We start from the raw sequence: 21,307 nt of genomic DNA, 5'->3' as shown, positions 1-21,307 counted from the left end.
CGTGTACAAAACACACCGCAGCTACGCCTCTTCTGACGACCTGCCGCCTCCGTCTGTGTCCCGATCCGGTTCAGTTCGCCTGGGGTGTCTGGTGTATAAAACTGGCCCGTACGGGGATCGAACCCGCGACCTTGGCGTTATTAGCACCACGCTCTAACCAACTGAGCTAACCGGCCTCCTGAGACGTGTGTCCACCTCTGACCCTGAGCAAGTGAGACTGTAGAGATTTTCCACAGACCTGAGACGGACCAGCGTCTAATTCAGGGCGGGGGAGGGACACACTCCCAGTCCCAGGAACCGCACAGTAACCAGGACGATCACAGGTCCGAGTTTAAATACCAGAGTGACACCGGCTGGCGAATCCCACTGGTGACACAGCTTCTCTCATGTTGTCTCCTTAGAGCACTAATGAAAGAAGTCGAAATGTACATGGAAATGTTCAAAATGTCTACAACCTTACGTATTTTGAATTACAGATTTTATTCAGTAGGAAGTTTACTGTGACACGAGGTAAACCGGTGTCTATACGGGTTTCATTTCGATTATCTTCAGAAACGTGTTTTCAGCTGTGGTACCTCTACCGCTCCTCCACAGACGCTACTAACACGTTCGGAATCGATTATTTCAGCTTCGGTTTTGAGTTTTAAAACGCAGCTAAACGCCTCTTCATCAGTGAAATGTGGTGTCGAAATAAGAGCTTTATCTCACATCCTCGTACCTAGAGAACATCCTGTATGAATCTAAAGCAGCCCACTGAAGTGTTGTTTTTACATAAAATATTATGAGTTTTAAAGCTTTTTTAAAAAGTTTGAATTTTACTAAGACGTGAATATTTTATTCTCGGATGAAACCTTAAACAGTGACATGGGAGTATTTCCACCGAGAGATGATTTGAAAGCTTCTCTTATCCGAATCGTAGACTTTACCAGTGTCTTTCTGTGCTGTGTTACACTGTTATGTAACTGGTTCAGTACAGTGTTATTGTCATAATGTTGTGTTACTGTATTCCGTACAGTGTCATTGACACAGTGCTGTGTTACTGTGTTCGGTACAGTGTAATTCTCACAGTGCTGTTACTGGTTCAGTGTTGTGTTACTGTATATAGTGCAGTGTCATTGACACAGTGCTGTGATACTGTTTTCTGTTTTGATTTATAGTGTTGCGCTACAGTCATCTGTTTGACCTTCCCCCCAGGGAAATTATAAGAACTACAGTTCGGACACCTACTCTGATATTCGATCTTAAATTAAGGTCTGCTTCTTTGATTGTCTTGTTATGCAAAGAGTGTTAGACCCAAGTGCTCGTTTATTAAAGTCCGAGATGCTGACTGATTTGACTTTATACCGATAATGAGCAGCAAATTAATAAAGAAAACAGAAACGCGAGAAAAAAAACTGCTGTACATACTGAACACATGTGGCCAGTCTTAAAGAGCTGTGCGATCTGTTGTTGTCAGACGTGCTTCTGTGTTAAACGCACAAGGACAAAAACAGCCCGGAGACTCCGATCGAGCAATGCGGCTGTGCTTTTCCGCCTTGGAAAGGTCACGCGTTCCACGAGGTAGTCAAGAACACGCATGTATGAGACTAGAAATCTGTCTCCCCGCAAAGTTCAAATCCTGCTGACAAAGTGTGTCTGTTTTTTCTTTTGGTAAACCCAAATAACATCTCAATTAACATTTGCATTCCTATCAGACTGGGCTGCACGTCCTTCCCATCTTTCTGTCTGACAGGGAGTCTCTCTGTGTCACAGTTCTCGTCATTCGTGATCCTGCGCTTGAACTCGACCGGTTGCTGATCATGTCGGCTGACAGAGAGGCGCCTCAGGAACGGCAATTCAGATCTCCATCTCCAACTAAACCCCATTCCTCTCTCCCTTTCAGCGTCATCGCCACAAGACTCAACTGGACCAGGGCTCCCCAGTACCCGGGCTGAGGACACCCCCTGAAAGTTTTGTACACTGCCTGTGAAAGAATAGAACAGCTCTTTCAGGTCCGAGTCCGGCTCGGAACCCCAGGCGAACTGAACCGACCGTTTTGGATCGGGACAGAGCCGGAGGCGGGACTTCTGTGGTGAACAGAAGAAAACCAAACCCACCGATCTTTCAATCAATTCAATAGTGAGGGCCATTCACTTATATATAAACGACAAAGTCAGACTCCATTACTACATTAGTGTGTCATGCATATTAAGTTACTAATTAAAAAAAATAATGTCCAATAATAAAGGGGGGGTGAATTGATGGAAAGATCGGTGGGTTTGGTTTTCTTCTGTTCACCACAGAAGTCCCGCACTCGGTTCTGACGACCCGCCGTCTCCGTCCGAAAAAGTCGGTTCAGTTCGCCTGGGGTTCCGAGCCGGAATCGGACTTGAAAGAGCTCTTCTTTTCTTTCACAGCAGTGATCAAAACTCTCAGGGGGAACTTTCACAGTTAATGATGTTTTCAGGAACAATAATCACGCATCACGGGAACAAGTAAACATTTATTCCTGCTGAAAAGAGAAGAAAATACACAACGTTTCGGTTGTGGAGCCTTCTTCGGGTGTCGGGAACGGATCATCAATCACTGTCGATAGTTAATTGCGTTTCAGAAATCACTGAATACATTTCATGAAGAAAAATGACGGTACGAGGAAAACAGCGCCTTCATTCACCTTCATTCCAGGTGAACTAAATTAGGAAACTGAGAATATCTGAGTGCTTGGTACTGTTAAATAAGTGTACTATTAAATATTCCGTGTACAAAACACACCGCAGCTACGCCTCTTCTGACGACCTGCCGCCTCCGTCTGTGTCCCGATCCGAAGCAGTCGGTTCAGTTCAGGTGTATAAAAGGTGAGACAGTGGCCCGTACGGGGATCGAACCCTCGACCTTGGCGTTATTAGCACTACGCTCTAACCAACTGAGCTAACCCGCCTCCTGAGAGGTGTTTCCAGCTCTGACCCTGAGCAAGTGAGACTGTAGACATTTTCCACAGACCTGAGACGGACCAGCGTCTAATTCAGGGCGGGGGAGGGACACACTCCCAGTCCCAGGAACCGCACAGTAACCAGGACGATCACAGGTCCGAGTTTAAATACCAGAGTGACAGCGGCTGGCGAATCCCACTGGTGACACAGCTTCTCTCATGTCTCCTTAGAATACTAATGAAAGAAGTCGAAATGTACATGGAAATGTTCAAAATGTCTACAACCTTACGTATTTTGAATTACAGGTTTTATTCAGTAGGAAGTTTACTGTGACACGAGGTAAACCGGTGTCTATACGGGTTTCATTTCGATTATCTTCAGAAACGTGTTTTCAGCTGTGGTACCTCTACCGCTCCTCCACAGACGCTACTAACACGTTCGGAATCGATTATTTCAGTTTCGGTTTTGAGTTTTAAAACGCGTTAAGAAGTCCTTCCGACAGAGCACGGGCCAGGTGAGAGGAAATGGTGTTTTCACCGGCTCTCGGATGTGTAAAGACGCCCATAAACTGTTATTGAGTAATATACATTAATTAATGGTGAAGGAATTAATTTCAGTTTGTAGCCTATTTCTGTTGTTTCCACTCTTGATGAAACCAGACAGTTGAGTCACTTTTAAAGACACAACTACACTAACGAGGAGCGCGTATTTTCCACTGAGCGAGAGATCTGTTCACTGTCAGGAGACATTTCCTCTCAGGGCTGATCTTTTAGGTAGTTGAATTGAGAAACAGAGATGACTGTTTTATAAAAGGCGAGAGAGTGGCATTCAAATCAGTCGCTTGTAACGGAGCGCTGAAGAAAAAGATCTCTGAGATGAAGCGCTACAGATGCACTTACATTTATCGCACTGCTGACACAACTGCTGGCCGAAATAGCGACGTGTTCACCTGATCGTCTGAAGGATCTCCTCACGAAGCTCTATCATTCATCAGTGGTAGCAGAAGCCTTAAGAATACGAGACACGTTCACCTTCAAACCCACAGCCGCTGGACTCGCTTGTCTCTGGTCTAATTGCAATGAGAATCGCGTTAGTAGCTCCGTGTCCTTATCCGGTCTATTTCAAATTACGAGGGACGTTCAGTTATATACTGTGCGAACAGGAGAGACCCTATACTAACGGGTCCTGCATATTAATTTACTGATCAGATGAATTGAAATGTTCTGATTCACAGCTCCTGCAGTTCGTGCTCAGGGCCGAACTCGCGAGATGCTGAAGAAACATTTTCAGTGCGCAGTTCTTAGTGCTTTCTTCACTGGTGCTCTACAGAGAAAAGATGAGAAAATATCTCTGATATATTTGTTATATTTCTATACCGATAAAGAAAAGCTCTGTGTCAGAAGTGGGATTCGAACCCACGCCTCCAGGGGAGACTGCGACCTGAACGCAGCGCCTTAGACCGCTCGGCCATCCTGACTGCTGACATCACTCCCAGCCGGTCGCATCAGCCACCGCGACCCCACAACGGTCCTCGAGTATCACACTGGTGTTAGAATACAGCCAGACTCCGGCATTCACATCTGTCGCAGATGCTCTGGGTTTTATAAGCAAAAAAATGTTTATGAAGAAGGTGGAATACTGCTGTGTATTTTCCTCATTTTTAGCTGCCACAGCCAGTTATACACAATATGATAATATTGCAAATATCATATTATTTTCAGCTGCAAACAATTCCTTATAGTTACAACATTTTATCTTAATATTCCATATTAAGTGGATTTAAAGATGATAAACAGTAGGAAAACTGATTAAATGAAGACAATCGTCTCACCAACATCTACCGCTCCACGAGCGCCACCTAGCGATGGTCTTTGCTCAGTGAATTAGCGCTGCGGTACCGGCGCTGTGTGATGAGAAATGACGCACGTTCTGAGTGGCGCCTTGTTCCTCTCCAGGCCGTTACTGAGGCGCCTCTCTGTTTTGGAGACCCAAAAGGATTTTTTGTCCACCGCCTTAACCACTCGGCCACGACAACACCGCCTTCTCCTGAACTGACAAGGGCTCGTTCCCGCATCATTTCCACTCCAACCCGCTCTCTTCTGCTCAGTTTTGGGATTTCTATCTCTCTATACCGATAATCACCAGCGGATTCACTAAGAAAACACAAAAGGTAGCGAAACAGCCTCACTGTTTCCTTTTAAGAGCTGTAGAGTCTCTCCAGCAATCAGAAGTTCCCGCGGGTTTAGATAAATTAAACTTGAATTGCCTTTTTTAAGCTTCACCCATCAGATGGCTCATAAAAACGTATCTGTGACAGATTTGGCAGGAGAGAGGGGAAGGGTGGGGCGAGTCTCACTGCACTGGTCTGTCATGGTCTGTGAACATGAGCCGTCTGTGCGCAAAGAAGACTGTGAAATTTGACACAAAGCTGTAGCTGACGGGCTGAGTGCTGGTTTACAAGTTTCGGTGGTGGAGACACCTTCACCACTAGGAGTTTATTATTTTAAAAATGTGTGAGTGGACACCGAGCAAAATAGCGAGTGAACGTCTCACTCCCCAGTGTGAGCACGGGCCAAGTGAGAGGAAATGGTGTTTTCACCGGCTCTCGAATGTTTAAAGACGCTCATAAACTGTTAGTGAGTAATATAAACTAATTAATGGTGAAGGAATTAATTTCAGTTTGTAGTCTATTTCTGTAGTTTCCACTCTTGATGAAACCTGACTGTTGAGTCACTTTTAAAGACACAACTACACTAACGAGGAGCGCTAACTAACACTAACTATTCGGCGTGGAAGTGAAGAACGTCTCACGCCCCACATGTGCCCTGTACCCAAAACAGCAGTGATCCCTGCCCCGTGTGAGGATCAAACTCACGACCTTCAGATTATGAGACTGACACACTACCTACTGCGCTAACAAGGCTGGACAGGAGCCAAGCTCCAGTATGAACTCACATGATGTGATTTAACATCAAACTGTCAGCCACACCATCCGCTGTCACAATAAATCCCAATCTGTCATTTCGGATCCCAGCCATTCCGGAACAAACTGTTCTCCCCCCTGTGCTCCGGCAAGCGGTACCGCGCTGATAAAACAAGGTCCACTGGACTCTAGAACAGCTTCTATCCCACTGCAGTGCGTGTCCTCAACAGCTAACTGCAGGGCCTCAGACTCAATGCATGTCCACACTCTGCTCTTTCTCATGGTCTACTATTTGTTTTTCTCACTACTACATATTTATTGTCCCACAACATATTGATGGCTCCTGTTGTTATTTATTGTTTGTAATGTACTGTCTCCATTGTGTGGTTGTGTCTGTTGTTGTCCAGGGAGATCAGTGAGAATAAGAATTCCAATGTACATCTACATATGGCAATAAAGTTCCCTACTCCTCTAGTCTACTCGTTTCAGATACACAGAAGATAAGAAGTGAGTTTGATATATCTTCGTATTATCACATAATAAAGACTCCCTGTCAGATAAAATGAAACGACAGACGTGCAGCCCAGTCTGATAGAAATGCAAATGTTAATTGACATGTTATTTGGATTCACCAAAAGGAAAAACACACCCGTAGTCGGCAGGATTCGAACCTGCGCGGGGAGACCCCAATGGATTTCTAGTCCATCGCCTTAACCACTCGGCCACGACTACACGTCCATTCTCCCCTTCTCCCGAACTGACACCGGCTCGTTCCCGCATCATTTCCAACCCAAAGTCTCTCTGCGTGTTTAATTTGCTATTTCTATCTCTCGATATCGATAATCACCAGCGGTTTGGCTGCAGATGTTTGGATGTACAACTACTGCTCCTCCACAGACGCTACTAACACGTTCGGAGAGGATTATTTCAGCTTCTGTTTTGAGTTTTAAAACGCGTTAAGAAGTCCTTTCGACAGAGCACGGGCCAGGTGAGAGGAAATGGTGTTTTCACCGGCTCTCGGATGTGTAAAGACGCTCATAAACTGTTAGTGAGTAATATACACTAATTAATGGTGATGGAATTAATTTCAGTTTGTAGTCTATTTCTGTTGTTTCCGCTCTTGATGAAACCAGTCAGTTGAGCCACGTTTAAAGACACAACTACACTCACGAGGAGCGCGTATTTACCGCTGAGCGAGATCTGTTCACTGTGAGGAGACAATTCCCCTCAGGGCTGATCTTTTAGGTTTCAACGTTTAGTTCATCTTCATCATTTTTTTTTGCAGGAGATTGTTATAAGAATTAGGGATTTAAAAAAAAACATTCTAACTCAGATTTTCGAAAAACTTCTAAAAGACTGCCCCTTTGGAAAGGAGATGTATATAAGATCTCTCTCCCTGCTTCAGAAACTGTCATCACACTGGAGAGAAGTTACACGTGTCCATACGCGCTTCTGACAGGAATCGCAACAACAGCGCAGTGAAAACAAATGGCGTTTTCACCTGCTTAATTGCATGCTATTGTTGGAAAATGCAAATGAACGGAATTCGTTATTCTTCTGATATGAGTTTAAACAAACGTTTAATTGTAAGTGAAGTCAGGTCAGTAGAACCCCACACTCACCTGGATGAGCGGGTCCGATGAGTCACCGCGCCGTCGTGAGGAACTTATCTTCCCGAGGTGCTAAGTGCAGGTCGGGTCATTTAAAAAAAAAACATTTTTCACTCTCCGCATCATTCCCCGTTTGATGAAATTGAGTGTCTCTGTTTACTGTGCTACTGAATACATTTCATGAAGAAAAATGACGGTACGAGGAAAACAGCGCATTCATTCACGTTCATTCCAGGTGAACTAAATTAGGAAACTTCAGAATATCAGAAAACTTGGTACTGCTAAATAACTACCAGTTGTTTATTGACGCTCATGAACACTCAGTAAGTAACTAAGAGCGCTTGGTTTCATCCTTTAAGCTTCATTGTTTTCAGGAGTTCATCTTCATTTTTTGGCTGGAGATTGTTATAATAAATACAGAATGAGTTTTAAACAAAATCACATTCAGGCAGATTTTCAAAACCTTTTAAGAGTTGGCGGGTTTCACCTTTGGAGTAGCAGTTAAATTAGTCGAAAAAAGGAAATTCGTATAACATCTCTCCACATTTTCATTCTCAATTCTGAGAAGAATCATATTAACAGGCTGAATTGTAAAGGAACTCATGACGCAGGTGTAGACATGCCTTCCTCGTTAGTATAGTGGTGAGTATCCCCGCCTGTCACGCGGGAGACCGGGGTTCGATTCCCCGACGGGGAGACAGGTATCTTTTTAACTACCTCGCTTAAAAAAAACAACGTGTGCTTAAAAGTTAATCCGAACTTTTTATTACTTTTTAACTCATCCGAATAATTTACCTGTAAATGCATTTTAAAGACCCCGACTTGTGAAATGTTTCACAACCTCTACATAAACGTATCAGTGAGCACATCGTTTTTTCTGACGCTCTGGGTTTTGATTGATGCGCAATTACGCACCATCTTGAACACTCACTGAAGTTTACTGCGAAAAACCCGTATCTGACCATAGGAAGCAGAACAGCACAGTCTCCAGTTACCCAGACTGTAAGCACAGGAAAAAAAAGCTTCACCACTCGGAGTTTATCTGCTGCTCTCATGTATCATTATTTTAAAAACGTGTGAGTGGACACCGAGCATCATAGCGAGGGATACAACCGTGTTTATTGCGGACTAAACATCTCGTATTCGGCGTGGAAGTGAAGAACACGCATGTGTGTGAGTGAACGTCACATGCCCCATCCGTGAAGAGCCCAAAACAGCATTGATACCTGCCCCGTGTGAGGATCGAACTCACGACCTTCAGATTATGAGACTGACGCGCTACCTACTGCGCTAACGAGGCTGGACGAGTGCTGAGTTCCAGGTCGTGATAAAATGAACATTATATATATGAACATTATTTCCGTGTGACTGTCGTAACTCAGACCATATTCCCCCAAAAGATTAAAACGCCGGGCTGAAGAAAAGGGAAGATCTCATCTTCATAACTCACCGGTAAAGAGACCAGAACACCACGCGAAGTCATATAAAGCGCATTAAACTGATGACCACAAAACTTTGAAACGTATATCAGGCAAACAACGTTCAGAAATGGAGTAAAAAGAAAGCGTTGAGTTATAACTAAGCAGTCTAAGTGTGGATCGAGTCGTGGGTGACGGGGGAAAAGTCTCTCCCGCTTTCATCATTCCATCCCGGAGCGGATTAGAAAGGAGACAGAAATGAAACCGGTTTCCCTCTGAGCGTCTTCCAGGCTGTAACACGTGCGCTGCCTGTTTACGGGTGACGTGGCGGACTGACCGCTGTGGCCAGCAGGTGTCGCCAAAGACAAGAGAGCACAGGAATGGACGAGCCAGAGCTCAGTATCTGGTGTTTCCTCTCCGTTTCTTAGTTTCTGTTCGTAACAATAGTGCGTGTAGGAGAAATGAAAGTAAGAAATTATTTGTTAAATACATTTAATGTTTCAAAATATCTCATGGTATTAATGAACAATTTCAGTTCATTTAAGTGATTCTACCTTGTGATAATCATGATAATACAGTTACACAGTGTATCAAATACTGTGTTGATATTTGTGTTCCAAATAAAAGAATTAAGTCAAAAACCATGGTTCAAGAATATAATCAAAGCCAAGCTGAAGGAGCGGTCTGTGGCCTTCAACTCTGGAGACCCTGGGCTGTACAGGAAAGCCAGGTGTGACCTGGAGAGGGCCGTCAGACATGCGATTAGGGAGTACAGAGACAGGCTTGAATCACAATGTGGGGGCATTAACACAACGCACCTCTGAAATGGCCTGAGGGCTATCACTTATTATAAAGGACTAATGGGTGTTAAAACACCAGCTGATGATTCACTGCCTGACCAACTAAACAACTTGTATGCCAGGTTTGATGCTCACAACACAGACCCTTCACCCAGAACGCCCAGTGAGCCTGGGGAGTTTGTGCTGCAGCTGTCTGAACAGGAGGTATGGAGAGCTTTCGGAAAGGTGGAGCCACGCAAGGTTGTCGGCCTGATGGCCTCCCCCCCGTGTTTAAAAGGCAGGCGGAGCACAGCTGGCCCCTGTCTTCACTGTAATATCTAACACGTCACTATCCCTGTCTACTGTCCCACTGTGCTTCAAGAGAACTACTATCGTGCCCCTGCCTGAGGCAACCAAGGTGTCATGTCAGAATGCCTACCGCCACTCACCTCAGTAGTCATGAAGTGCATGGAGAAACTGGTGAGGGGACACATCAACAGTATTGTCCCAGACTCCCTGGACCCCCTGCAGTTTGCTTATAGGAATAATAGGTCAGTGGATGATGCTGTCTCTCTGGCCCTTCACACCACCTGGACAAGAGGAGCACCTGTGCCAGGATGTTATTTATTGACTTCAGCTCAGCCTTCAACACAACTGTGCCAGGCAGGCTGGTGGTCAAGCTCAGGGGTCTGGACCTCAACAACTCCATCTGCAACTGGGTCCAGAGAACACTGCTGCCATCCTCACTAAAGCCCACCAGCGCCTTCACTTCCTGAGACAGTTAAGGAAGTGGAGGATGAGCAAGACAACACTCACCAATCTTTACCGTAATCCGATTGAGAGTGTCCTGCCTGGTGGTGTTGCGGTGTGGTATGGCGGAGCCACAGGACAGAACAGCCATACAGAGGGTTGTGAGGTCTGACCAGAAAATCACTGGGACCGAGCCACCCTCCATCGACCAGATATATCTCGACCGCTGCCACATCCGGGCTCGAACTATGCTTCGGGACCCATTTCACCTGGGCCACGATCTGTTTTCACCCCTTGGTTCTGGTAGATGGATTTTGAATAGATTCAAAAACAGTTTCTTCCCCCAAGCAGCCCGCATCTTAAACAGCTCATATTCGCACCTGCACTGTAAGGTACTGCGCTGTCTGCACTGTGTGCTGTCTTGGCTGTATCAAAACGTCTATTGTCTCATTTATTGTCCATGTCTGTTTGTCTTTTGTGCCTATTTTTTTTCTCTACTGTTACTGGCTACAGCTAAACGAGTAAGCATTCCAATACACTTGTTGTATATGGTAAATAAAAAATCTTGAATCAAAAATTCATAAACGATTTCAGCAGCTTGCTCTTTATTACGTGGCACCCACGTTTTATATTGCTCACAGTCATGTACAGTATATACATATTCGTATGATGTATACTGTGTATATATAGTATATGTATGCATATGTATATGATGTATACTGTGTATATGTATGTATATGTATATGATCTTTTCTCATATACGAGTGTGATTTGGGCTTGAAACATGTCATCTGGTAATGTAGCGAACAGCCGGCGATACCGGACAGCCCTTCCCTCCTGTGAGTCCTGTTGAAGCTCTGCTGTTCTGTACCCTCACCCGCTGTGTGCTCGGCACTAACTGTATTATGTAATAATGGGTTGAAAGGGACAACTTCTGACGTGGATTTTATTAAGATTGACACCTGTGTGTTAGAAAATAAATAATCTATAAAAAACATCGCAGACGTTCTACTGTTTTAACAGCTTTCCCGTGGAAGGGTGAAGTTACAGTTCTATAAATTGAAAATGTGGTGGTGATATGTCACAGCAGTCAACGCAAAATCCTCATAACATTTTCAGTGAGACAGAAGTCTGTCCTCTTCAGTACATAGAGCACAGAAGCTGGAGGATGCGGGCATCGATCCCGCTACCTCTCGCATGCGAAGCGAGCGCTCTACCATTTGAGCTAATCCCCCTCGCTGTGCTGGTGATCAGCTCCCACCCGTGCACACTAAATTCCTCTCGAGTCTTCTGTGCGATCGCGCACACGTGAAAAACACACTTGAAATCACAACACTCACGATCTCTCTGGCTCGTTGGTCTAGGTTTGCTTTTTAGTTGCGAGAGGCCCCGGTCTCTAATCGCGGACAAGCCCCGTCTTATTCCATGATTACAAGAACATACAACCAGTTCTCCTCGTATTTTCTGCTTTTATGAAACGACTATAGTAGCACAGCAGAGCGCGTATCGTCATCACGCCTCGCTCAATGTGAGGTTATAGCGAGGTGTTTTAGCTGGTGGGCTGTCTGCTGGTTTACAAGAACGGTTGTGAAAAGATCTTCACTGCTCGGACTGTTGGTTCAGTTGGTCAGAGCGTGGTGCTAATAACGCCAAGGTCGCGGGTTCGATCCCCGTACGGGCCAGTGTGTTTCATTTTCACACGCCCACTATTTCTTAGTCTACTGACGCAGAAATACACATCATGATGAAAAGACGACCTATGAATCAATCAGAATTACTTCCACTTCTCTTCAGTGGTGGAAATCGCAGAAATTAACGGAATTGTTTGTCTTCAGATGAACTTCTCAAAAGAGTCTCCCGCGTGACAGGCGGGGATACTCACCCCTATACTAACGAGGAGCGGGAGCTCTGTTTCCTGTCAGGAGACGTTTCCTCTCGGGGCTGATATTTCAGGATTTGGCTTTCATTTCGATTATCTTCAGAACGTGTTCCCAGCTGTGGTACCGCTACTGCTCCTCAACAGACGCAACTAACACGCTCGCAAACGATTATTTCAGCTTCGGTGTTGAGGTTTAAAACGCGTTAAGAAGTCCTTTCGACAGAGCACCGGCCAAGTGAGAGGAAATGGTGTGACGCTCCTAAACTGTTAGTGAGTAATATAAATTAATTAATGGTGAAGTAATTAATTTCAGTTTGTAGCCTATTTCTGTTGTTTTCGCTCTTCCTGAAACCAGTCAGTTGAGTCACTTTTAAAGACACAACTACACTCACGAGAAGCGCGTATTTACCGCTGAGCGAGAGATCTGTTCACTGTCAGGAGACATTTCCTCTCAGGGCTGATCTTTTAGGTTTCCACGTTTAGTTCATCTTCATCTTTCTTTTTGGAGGAGAAATCGCAGAAATTAACGGAATTGTTTGGTCTTCGGATGAACTTCTAAAAAGATTCTCCCGCCTGACAGACGGGGATACTCACCCCTATACTTTTTGGAGGAGATTGTTATAAGAAATACGGATTAAAAAATTCAAACATTCTAACTCAGATTTTCGAAAAACCTTTAAAATTGACCGACTGCCCCTTTGGAAAGGAAATGTATATAAGATCTCTCTCCCTGCTTCAGAAACTGTCATCACACTGGAGAGAAGTTACACGTGTCCATACGCGCTTCTGACAGGAATCGCAAGAACATTCTATGAATTGATTACTTAGATACGTGTCCAATAACATGACGTTTCTTCTTACGGGTGAGTAATTACAAGAGTTTGAGCCCCGTTCATGGTGAAATGTTAAACAATCGGCAATCTGTGCAGGAAAGAAGCCTCTCTAAAAAGAGCACCGGGGCACATTTAACGCACTGCTGACACAACTGTAGCCTCTACGCGAGACCGAAATAGCGACGTGTTCGCCTGATTGACTGAAGGATCCTCACGAAGCTCTATCATTTATCAGTGTTAATTAATTTACTGATCAGATGAACTGAAATGTTCTGATTCACAGCTCCTGCAGTTCGTGCTCAGGGCTGAGCTCGCGAGATGCGCTCTCTTCGTGATTAAGTTGGTGTATTTCTATATATTTATAAAGATTAAGTAAAGCTGTGCTTGTCAGGAGTGGGATTCGAACCCACGCCTCCAGGGGAGACTGCGACCTGAACGCAGCGCCTTAGACCGCTCGGCCATCCTGACTACTGATACAGCTGCCGGCCGGTCCCATGAGCCACCGCGACCCCAGTACGTTCCTAGTGTCACACTGGTGTTAGAAATACAGCGAGACTCCGGCATTCACATCTGTCGGAGATGCGCTGGGTTTTATAAGCAAAAAAATTGTTTATGAAGAAGGTGAAATACTGAAAAACTGCTGTGTATTTTCCTCATTTGTAGCCACCACTGCAGGCTAATAACAATATGCAAACGCTGCAAACAATTCCTAATAGTTTCCAAACTATAAGGCAAACAATTCCCATATAACAATTCCTTATATATTCACACCTGAAGAAGGCTCCACAGCCGAAACGTTGTGTTTTCTTTCTTCCTTTTTTTCACCATGGAATAAACCTATTACTTGTTCCTTATAGTTACAACATTTAATCTTAATATTCCATATTAAGTGGATTTAAAGATGATAAACAGTAGGAAAACAGATTAAATGAAGACTCAGGAAAACTCAGCTGCAGATGCTTTCCTCACGGGGTGTGTATCTCTCCCGCCCTGAATTAGACGCTGGCCCGTCTCAGGTCTGTGGAAAATCTCCACAGTCTGACTTGCTCATGGTCAGGGGCAAGTAAGTGAGCCCTAGTGGCCTAATAGATAAGGCACTGGCCTCCTAAGCCAGGGATTGTGGGTTCGAGTCCCATCTGGGGTGTCTTGTTTTAAGAGCTCTGCGATGAGTGAACAACTTGACTGTGTATGTTAATAAACTTTATTTGATATAGCACCTTTAAAAGTGGCTTCTCAAAGCACTTTATAGAATGACCACAACAATAAATGTCCACGTGGGTTCAATCCCCACTCCTGGTAGACTCTTGTTATGAACTTGAGTTCTTAATCCACTTCATATGAGGTGCCAAGCCATGCAGTCTTATAGGCGAGCATGAGGATTTTAAAGTCCACACAGAATTGGACAGGAAGCCAGTGCAGGGACTCCAGGACAGGAGTAATGTGATCACTTGCACTAGACCTGGTCAGGATTCTGGCTGCTGAGTTTTGGACATACTGGAGTTTGTTCACTGTGGATTTAGATACCCCAGCGAGTGGAGGGTTACAGTAATCGGTTTGGGAAAACAGAAAGTAGTTCATTGCAGTTTGTAGTCTGTTTCTGTTATTTCTGCTCTTGATGAAGAACAGACGCAGGTGGGAGCGTCTCTCTGAGGAAGAGTCCCGTCACCCTGCAAGAGAGAAGACCAGTCGATCAGATGTGCTCTGACACGGCAACATGAGGAAAGCTGTGTCAGGAGTGACACAGAGGGATTCTCTATCAGATGAAATGGTACACTAAACACGACTTTCACGACTTGTGAAAAGTATCACAACCTCTACATAAACGCATCTCGTGTCTCCCTGACAGCAGAGCACAGTTCCTACATTATTCTCCATAAGAGAAGCGAGCCGTCTTTGGGGAGAAAGCTTTAGCCGTAAGAAGAAACGTCTCCTGACAGGAAACACAGCTCCCGCTCAATGCCATACACAAGCTCCTCGTTAGTATAGTGGTGAGTATCCCTGCCTGTCACGCGGGAGACGGGGGTTTGATTCCCTGATGGGGAAGTGCAACATTTTTCTCAGAAAATCTACATCAGTGGTTCTCAAACTGTGGTACGCGTACCGGCAGTGGTACGTGGAGTGCCGCCAAGTGGTACGCCAAATGACCCTGGAACTGTGTCGTGTGCGCTGAAAAATCGGGACGGGTTTTCATATTTTGTATTTTAATACGTGTCGAATACGCAGCCTACGTACTACGATACAGTGCGCGCTAATACCTCAGTGGACACAAGAGATACTCTGTAATTCTATACCACTCTGTAGGAATGCGTGCTACGGATGCAAGTGACCAATTGTATTTAAAAAGAGCTACTGTATCTCCAGCAAATAGGGAGAAAGGAGAATGTGCGTGATTTTGGAACAATGCCAACGTTGTAAACACAGGAATGCATAGAAATACGTGCTACGAACGCAGGTAATCTTGTGAGCACAGGAAAGCGTGATAACAGAAAAATATTTAAGAACTGTTCTAATTTGAGAAAAATACACAGAGCGTCTCTGTGTTTCGCTCCCATGCGCATGAAATAAAAACTTTAGATAAATACGGAAATAAAAACGGAAACGCGGAAAAATGCAAGCTTGCGTATTGCTAAAGCAGGTAAGCTACACTATTTTTGAAGTACCTTATTTACCGTTGGCAAAAGAGCTGACACGTATTATGTGTAGAGAAAAAGCTGCTAAACAGCTCGACCTGCTGCCCCCCTCCCCCTGAAAGACACAGTCATTCATAGAATTATTGAAATGAAGGATTATATCAAATGTACACTGATAGAGCGCGTTAAGATGAGCAGATGTTTTTCACTGCAATTAGATGAGTCTGTAGTCGATTTGGCCAATTTGCTCGTTTACGTTAGATACGGGTTTGAGGGCATGTCTCATGAAGACTTTCTGTTCTGTAAACCGCTACCGACAGGAACTACTGGAGAGCACATATTTCAGCTTCTGAATGAATTTATCGAAGAGAACGGCCTCGACTGGATAAAATGCGTCTGAGTTTGTACAGATGGTGCTAGAGCAATGACAAGCAGACATAACGGTGTAGTTGCACGAATTAGAGAGGTTGCTCCAGAAATTAATATACGCATTGCAACATTCACCGCGAGAGCTTTGCCATCAAGAAAATGCCTGACGATTTAAAATCTGTTAGACTCTGTTGTGAATTGTATCAAGGCTCGAAAAATTAATTCACATCTGCTTTGCTCAACTAAACAGGCTCACCTCTCTCACTGAAATGGTGCTTTTTTATTAGTTGTTGTTAATGTTTTTTTTCTTTAAAACACTTTGAGAAGCCACCTTTAAAGGTGCTATATAAAATAAAGTTTATTATTATAATATTTATTATATGTACATGTGAGTGTGTGTGCACGCGCGCTCATGTTGGTCATTGAGAATTTCTGGGGTTCCTATGAGATGATGACTTGTAGGTGGTACTTGGATGCTTTGGTTGGATTAGGGGTGGTACTTGGTCCAAAAAGTTTGAGAACCACTGATCTACATGATTTTCCTTTTCCCACTAATCTGTCTGCTCTTCCAAACGGGCCGCCCGTCACCTATCAAAATATTTTTCTCGTAGAAACATATTAAGTGTTCTGGCAAGAACACGTGTGTGAGCGAACAGGAGCCACCTGGCACGAGTGAATGACTCCCCCCCGCGAGCTCACTGGCAGGAGAGAGGGGAGAAGGTCTTGTTGGTCGAGCCTAAGCGATTAGCGCGAGTCTCACTGCACTGGTCTGCCTCCGGTCTCTGTGCACGAAGAACACCTGTTTAATTTGAGACAAAAGGCTTTGCATGGCTTGTTGGTCCATGGCTGACTGGTTCAATTGTTGGAATTAGGATCCAATGGACAAGTGGTAGATTTGAATTAAGTCAGATTCACACAATAAGAGCCTTTTGCTCTTTAATACTAGAGCCCATCTTGAAGACCAAAGTGACCCTGTAGTGAGAATTTCTATATTAGAACTGTATGGAAGAGGCACTCTGCAGGACCAGGATGGCCGAGTGGTTAAGGCGTTGGACTTAAGATCCAATGGACAAGAGTCTGCGTGGGTTCGATCCCCACTCCTGGTAGCATGTTATTACCAAAGGAAGACAGAGGACATGAGGTGTTCTTCTTGTTCACCTCTCCTTATCACCAAAAGGGTAAAGTTAAGACAAACTCAAGAAATAGACAGTAAAGACTATTGATCCTGAAGGGAAATTGAGGTGTTTCAGCAGTCCAGCAAAAACAGACATCAGAATAAGATACGTGTGTGCAAAATATGCTCATAGTCACTGTAAAAACAATAAAATATGTACAAAGTATATACAGATTGAGTGTCCAACACGCTGTCCATAGATGAGCAGGTGAAGGGCTAACAGTCCTAGCCTAGGGCAGCGTTATACACCCTGACAGCCGCCAGGAGGAGGGACCTGTGGAAATGTTCCCTTGAGCACCGTAGCTGGAGCAGTGAGAACAATGCATTCTGAACAACTGAGCAGTCTGTCATAGGGGTTACCTCACCTAGAGCTCTGTCGCCTCTTTCTGACAATGACAGCAATGTGATGCAAAACACCTTTTCCTAGTCTGTTTCCTGCCCTACATCTGGTCAGCAGGTCAAAGGACCGATTGTACTCCAGGGCTCTGAAAACGCTCGGCTCAAAGCCCGTCAAGGAGTGTTTCTGACAGGTGGGATCCATAACGCACAGCCAGTCAACTGCATGTTGGCTCCTCTGGTGGCACAGAGCCAAACATTAGGGCATTGGATTGGACTTTCTGGTCCAGGGGAAGAGCACCCCCTGCTGGTCTACCAACAGCTAGTTTTCCTCAGAGCTCTTCCATCACATAGACTTCTGATCCCACCTTGTGCATCTGAATGCATGTATCCCAGAGCCTCCTGCAGCCTGTGTCCTCGAGAGAGAAGGGGTCCAGTGCGCAGTTCCCACCTGGGTGACAGACTACAGTCATTCTGCTGCAGCAGCCCCTCCTGCACAGCAGGAGTGAGAAACCCAAACCCACCCGTAGTGTCCTGGGATGTGTAATGACCGAGTAGGCAGGTCCTGTCTTCTGAAGGACGGCACCTTGTACAGCAGCCCCAGTCGCTATACTAAGGCATTGGACTGGAACTCGTCGCCACCTACTGGCCCACCAGCACCACTGGTCTTGGACCAGAGGTTTCCAGAACGTCGTGTTCAAGCCAGGGGCCCCACCTGTCATGAAGCGTTCTTTCAGGACCCTATGCAGACAACACGATCCGGGGAGGAGTGAGGAAAACAGGGGGAAAAGGGCATGCAGGGGGCTGGAAGGAAAACAGGGGGCATGTCCACGGTGCGCTGGTGTTCAGGGTAGGTGTGGCAGAGGCAAACAGTCCGAGGGAGTCCGAGGCAAATCCGTGAGTGTAGCAATAGTCCAAGACTGGGTAATCCATCCTGACAGACAAACAGAGTTAAAAGCCGGAGCGGGATCCGGGGGAGGGTCGGGGGAATAAAAGGGGGTAACGGGACCAGATGCTCCCTAATCCCGGACTCAGTAGGTCCGGATGCCGTGATGAAGCCTGTGCCGTCGAGTCGCTCCGGACTCGCGGGTAGGCGGGCTTCTGGGAGTCCATCTTCCAAAGCTGAGCCCCGATAGGCAGGAACGCCTAGCTTTTATAGCACAGGGGGCTGGAACCAGAGGCAGGTGAGGGAGATGAGTATAAAACAAGGAAGGGCTGGAGCTTCCATAAGAGGAGGGGTTTACGAACGTGACAACACCGTGTGTCTAGATTACCATTAACACCATTAACACCTCCGTGATTGATAATGGAGTTTATCAATACACGTTTATTCAACTATGTCATTTATTAATAATCCAGTTTCACGTCTGTCTTTACTGGCAGCTGTATTCCAGCTATTGAATGTCAAGCCTTGAGTGTGCGATAGTGAGAGTTCAGTTACTGGAACTGGAACTTTATCGCTGTATGTAACCGGTACATGTACTAGTCCAGTGGAATTCTAACTGACAGAAAGTCTCTCGATTGTTGAAACAGGTGTAAAAACGAGTGCAGACTGTGCATCAAGACAATATACAAACAGACAGTAGACAGTGTACAAGTAAACAAGAAAACAGTTCGAATGTAAACGATGCAGACGTGTAAACAATGACTGGAGATGATCAATAAATAAATAAGAAATCATAAGGAGGTAGATGGTGGAGGTGTGGTCCGAGGGACATGGCCAACTGTGTTCGCCAGTCGCACTGCTATCCCGGGGACTGAAGAGCGCTGAAATGAAGGAAATTCGTATTTAAATACAGTGCAAGTCTTCAATGTGTTCTGGCACTTCCGGGTCTTCACTGAAGATATTTGTTGTGTTCTTGAGTGTGATGGGACCGTGCACTGGTGGTTTGTGGAGCAATTGGGGGGTTCAGAGAATAAGTTGTGTGGGCGCTTGGAACGTTGCGCTAAAGAAAAAACACTCTGAAATGAAGCGCTACAGATGCACTTACATTTAGCGCACTAAGGACACAACTGTAGCCTCTACACGAGACCGAAATAGCAACATGTTCACCTGATTGACTGAAGGATCTCCTCACGAAGCTCTCTCATTCATCAGTGGAAGCAGAAGCCTTTAGAATACGAGACACATTTACCTTCAAACCCGCAGCCGCTGGACTCGCTTGTTTTGGGCTCTTCACAGATGGGGCGTGAGACGTTCACTCACACGCGTGTTCTTCACTTCCACGCCGAATACAAGAAAAACACGGTTTGATCCCTCGCTATGATGCTCGTGTTCACTCACACATTGTTAAAATAATTAACTCTGAGTGGTGAAGGTGTCTCCACCACCGGAACTTGTAAAGATCCGGTTCCGGTCGAGAGGGAACGCTGGCGTATTTGGCTGCCGCTCCTCTCACCAGTTTTTCATTTCTATCTACTTATTTATGTTTTTTTTTCCCTTTTTCTCCTCGATTACACTGATTTCTAATTTATCTATTTTCATCCGCTTCACGTTACAAATTCACAAATGCGACTTCCACTGCATTATGAACTTACTCAACTGAAGACCTTCACCTCTTGCTACCGCCTTCTCTGGATTTCCTTCCCGTCTCGCTTCATCGATCATGTCTGTGAGGTACACTGCACTGCAACTTCTTCAACTAAAACAAAGCTACTTCCTGGTCAAAGACACATTCGATTACTGCCGTTTTACTGGGATTTTACGACCGACTCGCTACATCCATCGCAGCACAGGACGCCGTTCTCTACGTTCGTCTGCCTGCGGAGTCTCTATCCCTGCCTTTCGCCGCACGTCTGTAAGTCCATCACGTACCGGCGCCGATCTAAAAAATCTCCTCTCACTACCGCACCTGGACCGCACTCCGCTTCCCCCCGCATCCCCGAGACTGGCCAGATCAGCGCTACTCAACACCCGCTCCGTTAACAGCAAGGCTCTTCTTTTATGTGACATTATCAAAGAAAAACAACTGGACCTTCTGTGCTTAACCGAAACATGGCACAAACAAAACGATGGACTCCTGTTCAACCAACTAGTTCCTCCTGGATATGGTTTCTTTGACCTTCCGCGTCTTTCAGGCAGAGGCGGGGGCATCATTGTTATTTACAACCTTTTTTACAGTCTAAGTCCTATAGCTATACCTCCTCCCTCTTCTTTTGAGTGTCTTGTTTTAAATGTTCCTATCCCCCAATCTACTATTATTGCCACAGTTTACAGACCACCCAAACCCAGTGGAGTCTTCTTAGGTGAGTTTGCTGATTTTCTCTCATTCTTATCCCTTACATTTAAAAGGATCCTTATTCTAGGGGACTTTAATATACACATTGATTCAACTTCCTCCAGTCTGGCTAAAGACTTCCTTTCTCTTTTGGGATGCTTTGACCTTGCTCAGTTTGTTTGTACCCCTACACATAACAAAGGACACACCTTAGATCTAATTATTGCAAATGACTCCTTTGTCTCCCACTGCTCCCCCCTTGATCTAGGCCTCTCTGACCACTTAGCCATTCTCTTCAATCTGGAATTACCTGTTTCTAACACTTCCCCCTCACGCTCTGTAAATTTCCGCAACTGGCGATCAATTGATCACCCAAGGTTTGCAAATTCTGTTCTGTCCTCCTTATCCTGTTTCTCTTCCTCTGACCCTCTAGAGGACAAAATACAGTTACTTGACAATGCTCTTTTATCTACCCTCGA

The 21,307-nt window shown here is 45.2% G+C and overlaps 10 non-coding genes across 10 annotated transcripts; 3 read left to right on the top strand and 7 right to left on the bottom strand.

Annotated features, from left to right (window-relative positions):
- Window positions 1–102: 102 nt before the first annotated feature.
- Window positions 103–176, bottom strand: trnai-aau (transfer RNA isoleucine (anticodon AAU)). The gene has a single exon. It is a non-coding gene; the product is annotated as a tRNA-Ile (tRNA).
- A 4,127-nt stretch (window positions 177–4,303) lies between these two features.
- trnal-cag (transfer RNA leucine (anticodon CAG)) lies at window positions 4,304–4,386 on the bottom strand. The gene has a single exon. It is a non-coding gene; the product is annotated as a tRNA-Leu (tRNA).
- Window positions 4,387–5,759: 1,373 nt separating this feature from the next.
- Window positions 5,760–5,832, bottom strand: trnam-cau (transfer RNA methionine (anticodon CAU)). Its single transcript has one exon. It is a non-coding gene; the product is annotated as a tRNA-Met (tRNA).
- A 650-nt stretch (window positions 5,833–6,482) lies between these two features.
- trnas-aga (transfer RNA serine (anticodon AGA)) lies at window positions 6,483–6,564 on the bottom strand. The gene has a single exon. It is a non-coding gene; the product is annotated as a tRNA-Ser (tRNA).
- Window positions 6,565–8,067: 1,503 nt separating this feature from the next.
- trnad-guc (transfer RNA aspartic acid (anticodon GUC)) lies at window positions 8,068–8,139 on the top strand. Its single transcript has one exon. It is a non-coding gene; the product is annotated as a tRNA-Asp (tRNA).
- Window positions 8,140–8,669: 530 nt separating this feature from the next.
- On the bottom strand, window positions 8,670–8,742 carry trnam-cau (transfer RNA methionine (anticodon CAU)). The gene has a single exon. It is a non-coding gene; the product is annotated as a tRNA-Met (tRNA).
- A 2,809-nt stretch (window positions 8,743–11,551) lies between these two features.
- Window positions 11,552–11,624, bottom strand: trnaa-cgc (transfer RNA alanine (anticodon CGC)). The gene has a single exon. It is a non-coding gene; the product is annotated as a tRNA-Ala (tRNA).
- Window positions 11,625–13,486: 1,862 nt separating this feature from the next.
- trnal-cag (transfer RNA leucine (anticodon CAG)) lies at window positions 13,487–13,569 on the bottom strand. Its single transcript has one exon. It is a non-coding gene; the product is annotated as a tRNA-Leu (tRNA).
- A 603-nt stretch (window positions 13,570–14,172) lies between these two features.
- trnar-ccu (transfer RNA arginine (anticodon CCU)) lies at window positions 14,173–14,245 on the top strand. Its single transcript has one exon. It is a non-coding gene; the product is annotated as a tRNA-Arg (tRNA).
- Window positions 14,246–17,123: 2,878 nt separating this feature from the next.
- On the top strand, window positions 17,124–17,206 carry trnal-uaa (transfer RNA leucine (anticodon UAA)). The gene has a single exon. It is a non-coding gene; the product is annotated as a tRNA-Leu (tRNA).
- The last annotated feature ends 4,101 nt before the right edge of the window (window positions 17,207–21,307 follow it).

Source organism: Lepisosteus platostomus, chromosome 6, assembly GCF_059453375.1.
Source record: "Lepisosteus platostomus isolate fLepPlt1 chromosome 6, fLepPlt1.hap1, whole genome shotgun sequence".
Taxonomy (NCBI): domain Eukaryota; kingdom Metazoa; phylum Chordata; class Actinopteri; order Semionotiformes; family Lepisosteidae; genus Lepisosteus; species Lepisosteus platostomus.
The sequence above is the reverse complement of the archived record's forward strand: the minus strand, read 5'-3'. Positions and strand labels throughout refer to the sequence as shown.